This window comes from Saccostrea echinata, unplaced genomic scaffold (genome assembly GCF_033153115.1).
Source record: "Saccostrea echinata isolate AGI-Se365-2 ecotype Australia unplaced genomic scaffold, CSIRO_AGI_Sech_v1 ptg000022l, whole genome shotgun sequence".
Taxonomy (NCBI): Eukaryota; Metazoa; Mollusca; class Bivalvia; order Ostreida; family Ostreidae; genus Saccostrea; species Saccostrea echinata.
The window spans coordinates 3,530,395-3,548,718 of NW_026889771.1; the positions used below are offsets into that span (position 1 = coordinate 3,530,395).

At 32.4% G+C, this 18,324-nt stretch overlaps 1 long non-coding RNA gene across 1 annotated transcript; it reads left to right on the plus strand.

The window, feature by feature from the left end:
* The first annotated feature begins 217 nt into the window (after positions 1-217).
* On the plus strand, positions 218-11,648 carry LOC133190242 (uncharacterized). Its single transcript, XR_009721582.1, has 3 exons — positions 218-416; positions 554-782; positions 11,514-11,648. It is a non-coding gene; the product is annotated as an uncharacterized LOC133190242 (long non-coding RNA).
* The last annotated feature ends 6,676 nt before the right edge of the window (positions 11,649-18,324 follow it).

Sequence of the window (18,324 nt, forward strand, 5' to 3'; positions counted from 1 at the left end):
AGTCTAGTATTATTGATAAAAAGTTTGAAAAAAAAGTATGCAATCTATGCCAATTTTTTTCTATAAGCATTGCTTACTACTGAATATAAACTTTCAGTATCAATATTTAAATTACATTTATATTTTGAGTATTTTGTTTTAAGCAATATTCTGGTATCACTATCTTATGCATTTTCTTCAATTTAAGCATACGAAAATTCCATTGAAAACGACGAAGAAACTTTATTTCTTCTGATGAGAGATCAGCCAAAGTAAACAATGCAAAACTATCACACATGTGAACAATTATCAACACAGTAAAGAATACAACGGGGCAAGAAAAGGAGCCCTGGAAACCAACGAGGTGGGATCAGGTTCCTAGAAGGCGTAAGCATCCCCTGTCGACACACCTGCTGTGAGACCTTTGTTTTGATCAGGTAAAAGGGGTAATCTTCAATCAAAATATTGTAAAAATAACGACCTTGCAATTCGTGGGAATTATGTCAGTCAAACTGTGACCCAACTATACTTTATATTTGCAAACAAGGTCATTATGCATTTTCTTCAATTTAAGCATACGAAAATTCCATTGAAAACGACGAAGAAACTTTATTTCTTCTGATGAGAGATCAGCCAAAGTAAACAATGCAAAACTATCACACATGTGAACAATTATCAACACAGTAAAGAATACAACGGGGCAAGAAAAGGAGCCCTGGAAACCAACGAGGTGGGATCAGGTTCCTAGAAGGCGTAAGCATCCCCTGTCGACACACCTGCTGTGAGACCTTTGTTTTGATCAGGTAAAAGGGGTAATCTTCAATCAAAATATTGTAAAAATAACGACCTTGCAATTCGTGGGAATTATGTCAGTCAAACTGTGACCCAACTATACTTTATATTTGCAAACAAGGTCATTATAACGACCATACAATTTGCGAAATGCCGACTTTAAATGAGATAATTGAAAGTTCTATAGCATACTTATTTGTTAGCATCCTGCCTTCCTCGGTTTAAAAATTGATATCGCATCATATATGGAGGTGATTATGGAATTTACTACCTAAATCGGGAAAGTTGATGGTAAACCTGAAGTCATCCCGTTTGTCAAAACGTTTAGTTGTTAGTTGTTCATTAACGTATTATATAGTCAGTAAAACAACGAAGTATGAAGAAGATGTAGCAGGTTCGTCAATTATTTCGAGTTCATATATATATATATATATATATATATATATATATATATATATATATATATATATATATATAACAAAGGAAATAGAGAAACAAAAACAACTAGCACTACTACTAAACTACCAAATACTAAATATGTTTTTAGTGTTTGGTAGTTTAGTAGTAGTGCTAGTTGTTTTTGTTTCTTTGTTTTTATGACTTCTTAACTTTTTTCTTTGTCCTGGGGAAGGGACAGGTCGTCCCGAAAATTTGACAATTATTTTTGTTCGTGTCGTTGGTCATTTCTAGTGCTTATATATATATATATATATATATATATATATATATATATATATATATATATATATATATATATATATATATATATATATATATGGGATATATCGCTTCAAAATCTGAGAAAGGCACTTTTGTCTTTCAGAGCGCTTAATTTCAAAAGAACACATTTTCATTTCTTCTAAGTTTCAAATATACCCCCAATAATATACCGTTTTATTTGATTTAGGTTCATGTCATTTGTTTCAAGTACCGGTAGATTGTTCAGGGATTAGACTGACCGTCTTCTAATGTTTTCCTAACAAGCTTTCAGTGATTTATTACTTACAAATCTTATTTCTCTGAGATTGTTTGATGTGCTACAGATAATTTGCCATTACTGTCCAATTCCGTCTTCTGAAAATGGTGTATAAAGTAACAAAATAGCAATCAAAATGTATTTATAATCGTAAATAGTTTGCACAGGCAATCAATTTAATCATAAAAATGCTAAAGAAACGAAGATGAACGTTACAAATACAGAAAAAAGATATTTTTAAATTATCCTTTTTTCATTTATCACGAGACAAACAGTGATGGAATGTCTTCGTGCTACATGTATAAAATGTAGTTTCTTTTTTAAATGTAAATTTGCTTTTGTATATACTCGATAATACGACCTACATGTAAATAAAGACATAATCTCAATCTGTATATGGTTCTCTTTTTTCCAGATTATTACTCGTTGTTTACTAATACCTTTCATAAGTTGTTAGGCCATTATTTTCACACCAAATTCTCTACGGATTTTTTTTTCCGTTTACCCTATCATGACAAGGAACACACAGCAATTTTTAGCGGTTAATAAGGGATGATCAATCCTCTATGGCACCTCATCCTACCTCTGTTTTGCTCTCCTTCCAGTTTGTATCATTTCAATACAAATGGAATTTTTATCACAATTACTGTTCGTTAGCTTTACATTTCATTCAAGTTCAGATATAAATGCAGAAATGTAATACCCATTTCCTGATTACAATTACAGTATATATAAGTGTAATGATGAATACTGTAATTACTGATCTTGTGCTTTGTTGCAGATAAATTATAATATTTACTAATTTTAGTTCTTGATGATAAATACTAATAATTTCTTAATAATTTCTGTTGTTTTACTATTTGTTTTGATAATTGCTGACAAAAACTGATGAAAATGCTGTCGATACTGAGAATTACTGCTATTGTTCCTACTAAAAAAAAACTGTTTAAGGAATATCTCAATAATGAAATAATTATTTTAAATCACATTTAAGTATTGTTATCCTATGCGTTTTCTATGTAATCAGGCTAACATAATAAATCTGACACTACATAATTATTTTTTAATACATATTTTGAAGAGAGAAAATCTAGGAATTAAATGAATGTACCATTTTTAGGATTACAACAATTCCGTTTACCTGATCAATACATAGGGCTTCAATGACGCCGAAACGATGGTAATCCGAAATATTTAAATAAAAAGAAACTTTGAAGAGCTGAAAAAAGGGGTGCCAAAGATTAGCGCCAAACACAAGGGATCAAGGGATATGCCTGAGGGAGATAATCCTTAATTTTGAAATAAATTTCTAAATTTTACCACAGCAATTAATTATATATCCGTATTTTCAAGCTAGCACCGAAGTACTTAGCTACTGGGCCATTTGGATAAATCGAAGGACTATTTTTTTTTTCTATAACAGAGTTCACAAAAGATATAAGATATATGTATTATTCTAATTAATTATGTGATCTCATTAAGATAGTAGGAACTATGTATATGACATTGTCTTTAAACATTACTCATGCATATTTGTCTTTATTACAAATAAAAATTGACTTTTTCAAAATTCTGAAGAAAAAAATTAAAATCTCTTTGCTAATAAGCTTTTAAAAACTGAAAAAGGATATCAAACAACGAAATACAAATGGCATAAAGATGTTTGTGCTCTTATTTTCTTGATGTCTTTTGAATATATTTCCATTTCCAACTGTTTTCTCTTTGATAATTCTTTGAAAGGTAAATGGTGTTAATTTCTCGATATTTACAACTGAGTGTAAATTTCTCCAAGTGAAAGGTTAAGTGCCTAATATGCATGCCAATCTCCCGGGCTGTCATTGTGTCTAAAATCAGTGGGCGGGGACTATGAAAATTAACATGGATGCTTCGTATACTTCAATTCTATTATACGGCATCTTTTTATTTATATTTGCATTCTTATTTCACATAATTATAAATGTAAATATAAAGAATCACTGTCTAATATGCTCGGTATGCAGGGACATTAACGACATTAGTTTGAAACGTGGGATAATTTATGTATGATGGGCTTGTCCATTATACAAATTAACCCACGTTTCCTCTTGCCATTAATGTCTCCTGGCATACCCAACAAACTAAACAGTGATTCCTTAGGGAGTTAAATTATTTCCATAAACAATATCATGTAATTAGAAACAAAAGTTATCATTAACGTTTATTGATAAATAATCTAGAAGACATTAATTTCATTAATCGATTCTTGGAAAATTGTATAAATATATTCTGGAGAAGTTGGTTCAAAAACTTTTTAAAAATTCGTCAAAAAATATCACAGATTTGATACTTAGTTTTATTCAATACTTATTTTCACATTCAGCAATCAAATCATTATATACTTCTTCCACTGCTTTAAATCACTAATAAATAATCTAGTTAGTAATTACCCTATCCAAATCAGAATATTTTTGTCGAATCGTTTTTAGCTTTCATGTTCTAAATTGATTTTTTTTCTCCAATTTTCCTGATCATGACAATGAGCACACGGCAGATGTGATCAGTCAACAGGTATGCTTATTCCTCCATGGCACCTGATCCCAACTATGATGTTTTAAAGATTCGTTCATGCTGTATTCCAAATCTGTATTGTTTTAATGGACTTTTGAGCATGGTTACTGCTCGTTATCTCCATATTTCATTAAATCAATATTTTGGCACAATGCATAAACCAGTAAGTTTCTCTTGTAATTCCATACTTTAACATGAATAGAAATGTCTGCAATATTCACACACAAAGTTTTACTTTTCGAAGTTGCATTGGGTTTTTGAATAACTAACCATGGTCTTCCTTCATCTGAAAATATGTTTTAATAACGATCGGACATTTGCTGTATACTTAACAATAATTCGATAAATTATTATTTCTCTGAAGTAACAAAATGAAACAGGATTGATACTGTTTTGTATGATCTTATGAAGAAATACTAACTTTTTCCATTATTGGATACATTTTACTTACAGTTTTTCTAATTTCATAAACAACATTTTATCAATCTAAATACGTTTTATAAAAAGAGATTGTAAGTACATCAGCTTCTATACTTCAAATCTTAAAAACCGTCACGGTAGCTCAGTCGGTAGAGCGCTCGCTCCGTGATAGGAAGGTCGTGTGCTCGAATCACGGCCGCGACTGACCTAAGTCGATAAAAATAGGTAGCAACTGTTCTTTAGCCCAACCGCTCGGCCCTTTGAAGTAAAAGTTGTGGGTCCTTCGGACGAGACCTCAAAAACCGAGGCCCTGTGTCACGGTAGGCTTTGGCAATATAATGAACCCTCACTGCTCAATGGAGCTAAGTGCCGAGTAAAGGTCTAAATTTCAAGCCCTTCACCGGTATATGGTGACGTCTTTATATGAGTGAAAATTCTCGAATGGGACGTTAAACAACATACAATCAACCAATCAATCAAATCTTAGATTAAGGTTCTACAACGATAAACCCTTTTTTTTAATTACTAATTTTCAAGCAAGTTAATCTCCATGCTTTTCATTAATTAATATGCCTTAAGTTGTATGATTTCTAGAAAATATATTTCAATGAAATAAGGAACAAATAAAATGCCGTTTAAGTATATGTGCACTTTACACAAAAGCGTGCTTTTGTTGCCTTATTGACGTCAGTTTGTGAGAAAATACGAATATAGTATACAGCAGGACCGATGTCAGTGATAAGCGACTGCGATTTTCGTGAAGTACAGGAGTTTATCTCCTAATCAAATCCGTAAATCTAGCTACTACAACCAGCGTTAGTGGCCTTCAAGATAATTCCTCTCGCTTTGACGAAAATGGTCATTTTATGACGTTGGAAACATCTGCCTTGAACAGAATTGAATTACAGATATCCCCGTCTCCTGCAGGGGATTATTTATTTGCAATTTTTAAACCATTTTCTATGTAACAAATCCCGAACACTGTACAGAATTATCTATGATTGATGGATACATTCGGGAAATATTGAATGCATTTTTGGGAATGAATCGTAAGTCGAGAATATGAATGCATAACATTTTTTTTTTTTTCAGAAAAAAAAATGTTTTGCCAAAAAAACCCACTGATCCTCAAAATCCAATTTTAACATGATGAAATATAGCCTTTCCAAAAGGGGTTTTAACAATATTTTCCGATATCTTATACATATTTGAACTTTTATTATCTTATTTTGTTCAAATTCAGCTTTGAGGGTTATGATTCAGTAAATTGTCTTTCTTCCTGTCCCTTTGAAAAATGATGCTACGCGTCTGAATATTTTTAGTAATTTCTAGGTCTGAGTATTTTTAGTTATTTCTAGGGACACATATCTGCATTTTTCATACTGGAAGAATGTTTATATGTACACGATTTTATGCACATGCTTAAGAATTATCTAATAATAATTTATTTTCGAACCTCGAACCCCGGGTGTTCCATTTCCAAAAAATTAATTTAAAATTAAAAATTGAAAATCCTGTGATATTTTGACAACAAATTCTTCGTTTTAAAGCAACGTTACTGGACAAAGAAAGTTTTCATACTAAAGCTGGAGTAAATTTCAACTTCAATCGTTGTCTATGGAATTGAATGTACTCTATGCGGACTGATTTATATTAGGAAAAGAAAGGGTTCACTCAATAAGAGAATGTCGGGACAAACGTTTGAAATAAATAATTGGGTCCATCAACACTTTTTTAAATATTCCAATTCGCTTGATTACTCTATTCTTTCAAAGAGGGTTAGATTTTTGGAAAAAATATATCATTCAACTAATAGTCTAACTTTAATTATTCCATTCCATAGACAACGAGAAGAATACTGGATCAGGAAACTAGGAACAGCATTTCCGTATGGTTGCAACGACCACATAAATAATGTAGGGAATCCTTCAAGCCCACAATATACCAATGTGAATGTGATAGGACTTTTAACAATACACCTAAACGTAGGCGTAGTCACGAACATCTTTCATACAATAGACAAAATATACATGATGTCCCTTTTAGATCACTTTTACATACATTAATAAACAATTAGATCTTCATTACATTTGCACAAAACTTTACTCGCTTCTCTTGAAAGTTTTGAATGGATCATTCGAAGAAGTTAAAGCAAGTCCATACTTGCATTCTTTAACCACAGAATATATACTAGTGTTTATGATGATGGATGTTGCCCGGAATGGGCTCTTGAAGTCACCACGTGTGTCGGAAGATAATAATTCTGATTGAATTTGTTGGTTCCTTAAACTTAAATTTGCCGACAAGGAATAGATATTGTGAATATTAATAACATCCTTAATCATAAAAAAGTTCAGTCATGCATTCCATCAAATTTTAATTAAGCTGAATTGTTGAATTCTACACCCTGTATTTCCTTCAGATATTCCTGAACTGTTGCTTCAAAACTTTTGAATTATAAAAAAAAAACCTTACAGCGCCTTGATATTGAACATCAAAAGAAAATCCTCTTAAGGGTTGACCGATTATGACATCGAGGAGACGGACGGCAGGTGTGATCAGTTGGACAGGTATTCTTCTTCATCGTTTAACTACAGTTCCGGTGGAAACGTCAATACCGGTGATATTAATATAGTTCAAAATGAAGACCTTAAAGCAATCATCTTTAAAAATACTAAATCCACGGAGCCACGATTTTTCAATTGGCAGCAGAACTTCATTTCTATTATGAATCCCGTTGAAGATTATGTCAGATTTTGGGCTAAATATGGAGGGGAAAACCTGAAAACTTTGTCAGAATGAATTAATTATTTTAGAAATATATCAAAGAATCGCATTAGAAAGTTAAAAAGCAATATGCGAAACATCTATTCTTTCGTTTTCACTATATCGAAGGTGATTAAAGAATTAAACAAACTACTGCGTTATAATTCTACGTCGGGAAATCGAAATTTTGCTCAACGTTCATTTTCTAAGGACACATTTCTTCAAAATCACATTTCAGTCCTTAATACTTTTAGCATTACAGTCAAAGTTGCCCGCATGGCGCAGTGGTTAGAGCGTATGCCCTAGAGTCGCAGAGTAAGGAGCTGGTTCGAATCCACTGCGGGACTAGGAGACCAATCCTTTGTATGAGACCCTATAAACCGAGGTGTCGCAGTAGGTGTTGTCACGAAAAAGATCCCTCACAGTTGAATGGTCCTGAGTGCCGAGTATAGGTATAAATTTGCAACCCTCCACCGGCAAGTGGTGCTGTCTCCATATGAATGAAAAAAAAGTTCGAGGGGGACGTTAAACAACAAGAAAACAAACAAAACATATACATTCCAGTCAATCAAGTTGAATTCGATTTAACCTGGGTGAGTTCGATCTAGCCTATACTGGATTCCTTAACTTAAAAAAATCCTTACAAAGATGCATTTCCTGGTCCAGCAAAAGCTCTGAAAAGTCCCTATCTATACTCCTAACAAAATACTTACTGCTGTAAAGGAAAAATGTCAGGCGTAGTGTACTAAAGCATATTCTAGAAGTGGTGTAAATCAGATTCTCAAAAACTCCAAAGAACTTTCAGAAAATTTAAAATCACCAATTTTTTCAAAAGTCTGTAACATCAAAACGTACGACTTTTTTGCAAATATTCTTTACGATAAATTAAATCAAGGTTTTTGATATCATAGAAAACTGCTTATTTAATAAAAACGAAACTTTTTCGTATCTTGTGATTGGTAATCTTCAAAACTACTTTGTTAAAAATTACTTTAATTCTACAAAGTGCTCTGAAGTTGAATATTAAAAAAGTAGTCTTTGGAGAACGAGTCTTCCAAGAATCTGTTGGAACTCCGATGGGCGCCAGTTGTGCTCCTTATTAGCCATCTTGTTTTATATGAAGCAAAATTTATTCACATGTTTCTACAATATGTAGTTACTTTCATTCATATGTCAACTCGATATATCCAATTGAACTGGAAATAAATGTTGACAGTCTGCCACTTCTGTTTCATATTTGGATGTTTTACTGACTATAGACTATGAGGCTAATTAACAACTAAATTGTATGACAAACGAGATGAATTTAGCTTGTCAATCGTCAACTTTCCTTATTCATGTAGCAATATTCTGCTCTCACCTGTATATGGTGTTTGCGTATCCCAACTTATTCGATACTCAAATGCTCGCTCTGTGTACGATCGATTCTAAACCAAAGCAGGCAATTGATGGATAAGTTGATGTTCCAGGGATTCGCTTTTTTACAAACGTTTAAAGTTTGATTCATATACGTTGCCATATTTTGACATTTTTTCCTCTTCATTTTCGATATAATTCCTGCCCTTGTAATGGACAACCGTTCAACAGTTTGTCCTAGGAGTAGCAAAAACAATTTGGAAACTGCAATTAGATAATAATTTACATATGGTAAGTATAAGAGTGGTTCTTAACTGTGACGATATCTAACTTACAGAGAAATTGTCGAAAAGTTTCATTTTTTAGTATTTTTAGAAAACTATCTCGTGTTCAAAAGCCACATTTGTCTAAAGGCGCCGAAATTAACAAATATTATTACTCGTAGAAAAGTGTGTTGTCTACTAATAATTAAAGTATAGTAACCTTTTTTTAATTGATACTTTAATTTTGTGTAAAAAATGCGACCAAATATGATGGTTTGTGGCAATAATTCTGCCAAAGATCATTATTTACATTGTATATCCCTATGATGACAAGTTTAAAAATCCTTAAAAAATAAATCTTATTATCAATGGTATGACTGACATTCTTAAATTTCTTAAAGTTCTTAAATAGAAAATACGTTGTATATAATTTTGCAAAATTTGATGCATTATTCTTATTAAAATCCGGGCTCTAAGATAGCAACTGTACAAATCACTATCTTTTGATTTCATTTTTTAGCTCACCTCAACGAAGTTGGGTGAGCTTATGAAATACCCTCGGCGTCGGTGTCGGCGTCCCAGGTTAAAGTTTTTGGTGCAGTTTTCTTTTCAAGTACTTCTGTGCCCTATATTAATCAGAGATGCATGGGGGATGCTTCTAGTATGTTTCATTGTACCAGTCAAGGTTTCAGATACTGCAATTTCAGCAGAAGAATGACCAGGTTAATGTTTTTGGAGCAGGTCTCATTTCCAAGTTACTATAAGCCCTATATTGACTAAACTTGCATGGATGATACATCTAATGATGCACACTACCAAGCTTGCTTCGGATGCTGGATCTGACCTACATTTTTCGGATGAGTGACCAGGTTAAAGTTTTCAGAGCAGGTTTCATTTCCAAGTAACTATAAGCCCTATATTGACCAAACTTGCATGGATGATGCATCTAAGGATGCACACTACTGGACTTGCTTCAGATGCTGGATATGACATACATTTTCTGGATGAGTGACCAGGTTAAAGTTTTTGGAGCAGGTCTCATTTCCAAGTAACTTTAAGCCCTATGTTGACCAAACTTGCATGGATAATACATCTGAAGATGCACACTACTGGACTTGCTTCGGATGCTGTATCTGACCGACATTTTCCGGATGAGTGACCAGGTTAAAGTAAACTATAAGGGTTTTCTGAACCAAACTTGCATGGATGATGCATCACGGGATGAACACTCTCAAACTCGCTTCAGATGCTGGATATGATTTACATTTTCTGGATGAGTGACTAGTTTAAAGTCTTTAGGTAAGTCCATTCCCAAGTAACTGCAAGCCCTATCGGACCAAAATTGCATAAATGTTACATCTAGGATTGCACACTACTAGATTATTAGTTTGAGACTTTGCCTTACTTAAGGGGATGAAGGACACATGGTCACATGACTCTGTTTAACTACGTCATAGTCTCCCTTTATAATAGTGCAAAACGTGTAAAGTATCAATTCTTGTATAATTTTTTGACAATTTTTTTAACTTTAATTACCATCTTATATAAAAAAGTAAAAAAGTTTTAACGTTCTTGTAAACATTAACAAATTATAAAAGAGATTGATCCACTCCTCTGTTTCCCTTAACTGCGCCTCCAACAAGTCGGTGACGTCATACACGATCTGTTAGTACAGAAGATCATACCCGGTGAACACAGGGGCGGTATTATTATGTAATAACAGGTCATAATCAGTATATGATGATATATTTTGAGAAACGGGGAACACAAAAATTATTTTTGCATGGCTGATGACGGAAATCATATTTAGGTATATCTTACTTCGCTTATTTAGCTTACATGTGACGTCATAGTTGGTTTTTCCCGTACTCGAGAAATGTAACATGACAAGTTTTTGTCATGCTTATGTCCTCTTTAACGATGTCCTGTGAAATAATGAGGTCAGCTTCATCGCTCGAAATTTTAACAGTTAATCAATAATTTGAAGGATTTGTATTTCAACGTAAAATAAAAAATATTGAATGATAGAATTTTTTGTAAATTACGTTTTTTATTGTTTAAGTTGTCTTAAAAAGTGCGTAATTTTCCCTATCCAGATGCAGTGTGATAGACAAAACTTCCTTTTTCGAATTTTAAATCCTAGTTATACTCTGAAATAATTTAAAAGATACATGTCCACTTTGATATTTTTTTATATATGCTTAAAAAATCCCATTATAGATAGAGTAATGGGCCCGGAAACATGGAGAATTAAAACTCCACTTAGATACGGTAGGGCATAGTATTTGTCAATCAATATCTCCAAAATAAGGTAAGAAACCTAATGATATAATTGCTTTAAGATATGTGGGACATACTTAATTAGAAATATACAAAATATGAAAAAAAAAATGAATGACAAGTATTTTTTTCAGCTCAAGGTCCTTCTCCTCCTTAAAGACAACATTCGTTGAGGTGAGCTCTGTAATCTCTGATTACCTATGTTTCTTTCAATGCTAGATGGTTAAACTGTGTTGTGGATATTGAGAAAATGCAACGAATGTCGAAGATGTGAGGCTCACCTGCAGAATAATAACATTCGGACAAACAGACAAAAGGACGGACAAACCTATATAAGAAAATATTTGTCCGTCTTTATCCTTGATATTCTGAAAGAGACATCTGTCAGATGAGTTTCCAACAACTTACTATTAGTATATTCCTGACAGAATATAATCATATGTAACTATTTTTTTCAATCAATCGTTAATCACACTCACCATCAATCACGCATAATGCAAGAAAAAATAGATTTGTACTTTCTTCAAAAGGTTATATAAGATAGCAAAATGCTTTTGAAAACTGAGATATTGTTAAAATCGAATCACAAATTGTCCCCATTCTGGTTTATTAAGTTAAAAAAATATACTATATCAATATTAATTTATCAAAATATAACCCAGGATTGAATGTATTTAAATTTTTGCTGAACAGGAACTTAAGTTACAACTGACTAGGAACGTCCCAGTATATAATTTTTTTTGTTCTTCATTCATATACCCTCTTTTTATGCAACTCTTTCATAATAAAATACAAGTCTTTTAAGCGATGCGAATTGTTAGGCCATTATTTTTCATACTCAATTGACTGCGAATTTTAATTTAATTTACTCGACCATGGCAAAGGGCACACAGCGGATGTGACCGTCGACAGGGGATGCTAACTCCTGACTGGCACTTGATCCCGCCTCTGGCATTTTCAGAGGTCCGTATTTGGTCTGCTCACAATACTGTTTCACTTGACTTTTTATCATGATTATTATTCGTTATTTTCACATTTCATTATTAAAAATTACAGTTACAAATGGCAAAATAATGAAAGAAATATCCTAGTTCATTAATTGTGTTTTTCTGCTGGTAAAGATGCTGAAATGAATTAGTAGTTCTTCATAAATGTATTCATTCATTGTAGTCCACTGTAGCACGGTATGAGAAAATGTAAGTGTGTGGGGGGGGGGGGGGGTCTGTAATTATGGAAATTTTGGATGAGCAAATTAAAAATGTATGAGCATTCCTAATGTCCCTTGTATAAATTGCTTATCTATTTACTTTACAATTTCACTTGTGTTTTGCTTTTAGAACACAGTTGACGAATTGATTGCACTATCATTCATGTGATATTCAGTAAGAGTAGAGGTACATTTCTTCAATTTTTATTTCTTTATCCTTCTTGTGGCATATTTTTGCAACCACTTGTCAAATGTTTATTTCAACGTGTCAGATCTTTATGTCAACATGTCAGATAATAATTATCATGATTAGGAACTACGTGACTGAAGCGTGTTAATGACACTAATTGACATCTCTGACAAATCGACATAATTCCCTGACAAGAAGACATAATTATCTTACAAGTTGAAACAATTATCTGACATTTCGACCATATTTATCTAACAAGTCAAAAAAATTCTAGCAAATCATCAGAATTATCTGACAAGTCGAGATAATAACTTGTAAGATAATGATGTAGACTTTAGTTAAATTTAGAACCACAAACCATCATCTTCCAATTGAAATAGGTAGATGGAATGGTACTCAAAGAAATGAAAGATTTTGTAGCTTATGTGATAGTAATCAGATAGGAGATGAATATCATTATATTTTAGAATGTAGTGCTTTAAACCAACCGAGAAAAAAATTTTTGAACCAAAAATTTTGTTCTAAGCCAAACACTATGAAGTTTTGTGAAGTTATGTGCCAAAATGATGTTGATTCTTTGAAAAAATTATGTACATTTATTACTAAGATTAATAGTATAGTCTTTTCTCCCTAGCTAGCTGAATTAATCTCACCTTTTGCTTGACCCACTGTATTATATGTATATATGTTTGTTTGTTTTTTTGTTTATGTACCTCTTGTCCCATTTACTTGGTTTTTGAGTGAATAAATTGAATTGAATTGAATTGTCATATGTTATGTCGACTTGTGAAAAATAATAAAATCGACTTGTAAGAGATTAGATCGACTTATAAGAAACTTGTGTTGGTTTGTACGATATTTATGTCGACTTGTCAGATAATCATGACAAAATGCTAGAAAGTGATGACGACTTGTCAGATGTTTATGTTGAGCTGTTAGACCTTTATGTCAACTTGACAGATCTTTATGTAGACTTGTCACAAAAATTTGTTGTCAACTGGATGGCACAAACTTGGGATGAACACGTTTTCATTTGGAATTTTAAACACGCAAATAAGTGACAAGGCACAAAACAAAGATCTGACAAGTTAACATAAAGGCCATCATACATCCCTGATTACTTTAAAGTAGGGCTTTTAAGAGGGCGTAACCCCCTTCCGGAAATGAATATGGTTCTTCAGAAATTGTGCTTCCTAATTTTATCTTCTCAATACATTAGCATGAAGGATATTGTACTAAAATGTTGTACATTATATGATATATAAGCAAAACAATAAAATTATTTCGGGAACATAATCTTCATTGTTTATAGTTTTGGCTCTTCGTCTATTTGTCAAGGAATACCGTTTGAAAATAACGTTTTATTTAAATACAAGAAATTTTTACTAGTCGTTCCAGAAAGTGGATTTAAAAAGCTAACACTCCACAAGTGTCTGAACATTGATGATAGAGAACTTCTGTGCTTGGTCCTTTCGCTTATACACCGGACTTACGATTGTATGGGAAAATCCACAATATAACCCACAGCAAGACAAAACTTCATATAACCTTAAAGGACCGGGACACAGATTTGAAGCTCATATTTTCTAAAAATTTTCTAAATAATATCATGACTTACATGTTACTACAGCATTTCACAGCGAAATATATTAAACGCGGATTTAGAAACTTCTTTTACCTGAAAATTATTAAAAGTACGGATTTCGGGAAGCGTTTGACACATACCCTTGCACTTTCACAAAGTAAATTCTATTCATAATACTTATATAAAGTAGAGATTTTGTTGTCTATTAATGAAAAATATAAATACTAAAATCAAGAAAGTTCAGAGTAGAAATGCGAGAAAGCAAATCCAACTCACCTGAAATGTCAGACCGTGCTCAGTGATGTGTGCAGACTAAACAATCAAACACACCCGGTAAAAAGTAAACACTTACAATAATAGAGCTCGTGTCCTGTTTATAAACACAGGTGTTTGACGTGATGTTATGGAGAACGTCGTTGATATTAAATTCTTCGAATATACATGTAAGTTCAATTCACTAGACTGTAGTAATTTTTTGAATAAAAATAGACATTTAATATTGTAAACAATGCAACTGTGCCCAGGCCTCTTAAGAAAAATTAAGCGTGCATTATTTCCTACGCAATCAGATCAATAGGCATACATTAAGTTATTCGAACAGCTCTTAATAAAAATATAATGATATATTCTAATCATATATTCTTTAATGAATGGAATAGATAAGATTTTTTATGGCTCAAGTCAGTCAATTCTATTCATCTTAGTTTTATTGAAACACTTCTCTTAGCAAAAGTCGTATGACTGAATTCCAAACCATTTAATTAATAATTGGAAAAAAATTGCCAAATGTTTCTTTTTTTTTCCTTTATTTTTACAAAGTACTCTATATCCGAGGTGAATGTCAAATTTAAGACGTAGGAACAAAATACAAATGTTACGAGGCAAAAGGAATTTGTAAGATAAATTAGTTACAACCACTATTCAAAGACTGCACGTCAGCATAAACGTGTTTGCAATTTGAGGAAGAATGCATTTCCCAGAAAATTGTCTGCCTTCTCCATTCTACAGCTAAATGTGATTATTGCACTCTATTTCTGTGCAGAACATGCTTAATACAAAAGATTTTTATAGCACATGAATACAATAAACCTGAGCGTGACAACAAATATTAAGCTAACCGAATTGCAGGTAAAAGTACATCCACCTGGCGAGATAGAAGACATACAGTTTTGTGGCAACATGCATTCAATTTTGGATTGCTCACACCTCGCCAATCTTTGTATATACAAGCCATACAATTACTAATCTATTACTTAATAGAAATGATATAACATATCGAAAACAATTATATTTTCTACTTGTATTAAACCTCCACTAAACGTTTTTCTCTATAATAATGCATTATTAAAATGTGTAGAAAAAAAGCAGTATTTGAATCTTATTAACCTGGATGTGGTGCAGAATTGACAGAAATTCCAGGAATTGATTTTTGGCTTTTCGAAAACCGATTGTTTGGCCCTGAAATACATCAATACACAGCCACCTATTTACAAGGAAGTAAAAACAATGTACATTATATAATTAATGTAACATATATCTGATGTATGTATTATTTGTAGAACTGATTAAGTTTATTAAGATAGTTCCATTTGTACAACTGATTAAGTTTATTAAGATAGTTCCATTTGTACAACTGATTAATTTTATTAAGATAGTTCCTTATGCACACTCATTTTATTGAAAAACATTAAGAGTTTCAATAATTGTGTCAAAAGTAATTTAAATGATATAGGTATCGCCTACCCAACGTGTTACAACGCAGCCATGTTGATGCAATATATAAATCGAAGGTCAATTTAATCCACTTTATGAAAAAGAATATGGGCTTTAATGAGACTTATAGTAGGGACAAATCATTGAAGCTGCATTTCAAGATACATTCTTAAATTTAAAAAAAAATATCCGGAAGTGCCATTTCTTAAGGATAAGTACGATATTTATACTGAAATAATCCACATGAAAGACAAAAGAGGTACATATATGGTGCTGTAAAACTCAGAAGATGTTGAGAGGGCAGTGTTCCGAAAAAATCAAATTGGGTAGAACTCAAGGTCAGTATGTGTTTTGTTTTTGTAACTCCAACATTTGTAAAGGTATTCAATATCTATCACATTTAAAATATATGGAATCTTCATTAAAATATTAGGATATAGACATTATTGGCTTTTTTCAAAAGGATTAATTAAGAAATAAGATATCAATTTTAGAGTTTCATTGGGATATGATATGAAGTCGGTCTCGTGATCAAATTCTGTAACACCCGAAGGGCTTTATAGTAGATTTGATCACGTACCGACTTTAATCTGAATGTAAATGTTAATGATTTGTTATTTTATGTTGGATAATATAGAGAGCATGTTTATTCAGGAATAGCTTTTTTTTAAAATATTATCATAATTTCGGAAATTTCATTCTTTTACGAATGCAGTTGATGAATCAAAATCAGATAAACTTGAATTCATAAAGAATTTAGGTAAGAATTCTTTTCTTACGTGATGCACTACTATTTCAGTGTTCTTAAAAATCTGTTTTAAAATCACTGAGACTCAGTAATCAAATAAAGTGAGATATAGTAAATCTCAACAAACCTGATATTTTTTTCAGTGGTTTTGTTTTTAATTATTGTTTTTTTTTTTATTTGTATTCCTTTACGTATTTATTTATTTATTTTTGTTATAATGTACTGCATGCGACCCAAATAAATATTGAAGGTATTAGGAAAGATAACATATGTTTGAAAAAAAATCACTTTTGTCATAATGAAGTAACTTTCAGGTTGATTGTTCGTTACAATAGGGAATGTACAGGACGCCTTTACCTCGTCTTCCACAGTCAGGCTGAATATGATACTGACTTAGGGCGTTAATGGCTAACTTACATCTACACTATATGACAAACGGTATGACTTTAGCTTCTCCATCATCCATCGTTTTATTTATGCTATAATATTTCACTGTTACCTGTATATTTCTTTTTCTTTTCCTAACTTATTTGTTTTGCAAGAGCATGAATACTTAAAAAAATGAATTTACTTGCCCTCTTTTTTTTTCAAAAAGTGAGTCGCTAGAATATAAAATATCGCATAAATAGTCAAACAGCATGATACAATATTATATAAATAGTGCACGTTTTTGGGGGTAACAGTTGAAATTGACACCCCAAGGAAAACCATTGTCAACCGACGCGTCAGCGGAGGTTGACAATGGTTTTCCGAGGGGTGTCAATTTCAACTGTTACCCTCAAAAACGTGCACTATTTATTTTATTATACTGAATGTCTTATTGATTTCGGATGTCATAAAAAAAAAATCGGAGATCGTCGTTAAGTTCACGATTAGAAAGCTTTCAAACTCCCCGCTTCTATTTTTCTCAATAAGAAAGCTTCGGAAAAGATTTACCAACCTCTTTATTGTTTGTTTGCTACTCAAAAAGTCCTTTATCATCTAAAGTTTGCACTCGCAAGGATGTTTCGTCTGTCGTTTGTTGTTTTCAAGTAAGCTACATCGGACGCAAGCTTTTATTGACCTCGTTTATTCGGCTTCTTTCAAACGCACAACTGACGTTTTGAGAATTCTACGGTGAACCGTACGCGCATGATTTGAACGCATGTGATATTTTCGTAATGTTACCCGTTGTCAAGTGTGTTGCTAACGCTGAGGGTAACATTACGGATTGTTAAATGCGTCTAAACCAATCAGATTTTAGTATTTAACATGAAAGTATAATAAATTGTTTTAACGAAAAATCATCATCTATTCTTGTTAAGTTATACTGATATTTTCATATGCTTTAAAAAAATATAAGACCTTAAGGTTTGCTCAGTCGGTAGAGCACTCGCTCTGTGACCGGAAAATCGTGGGCTCCAGCAGACCTAAGTCGACAAAAAATAGGTAGCAACTGTTCCTTCGCCAAGTACTCGGTACTTTGAAGTAAAAGTTGCGGCCTTTCGAATGAGACCTCAAAA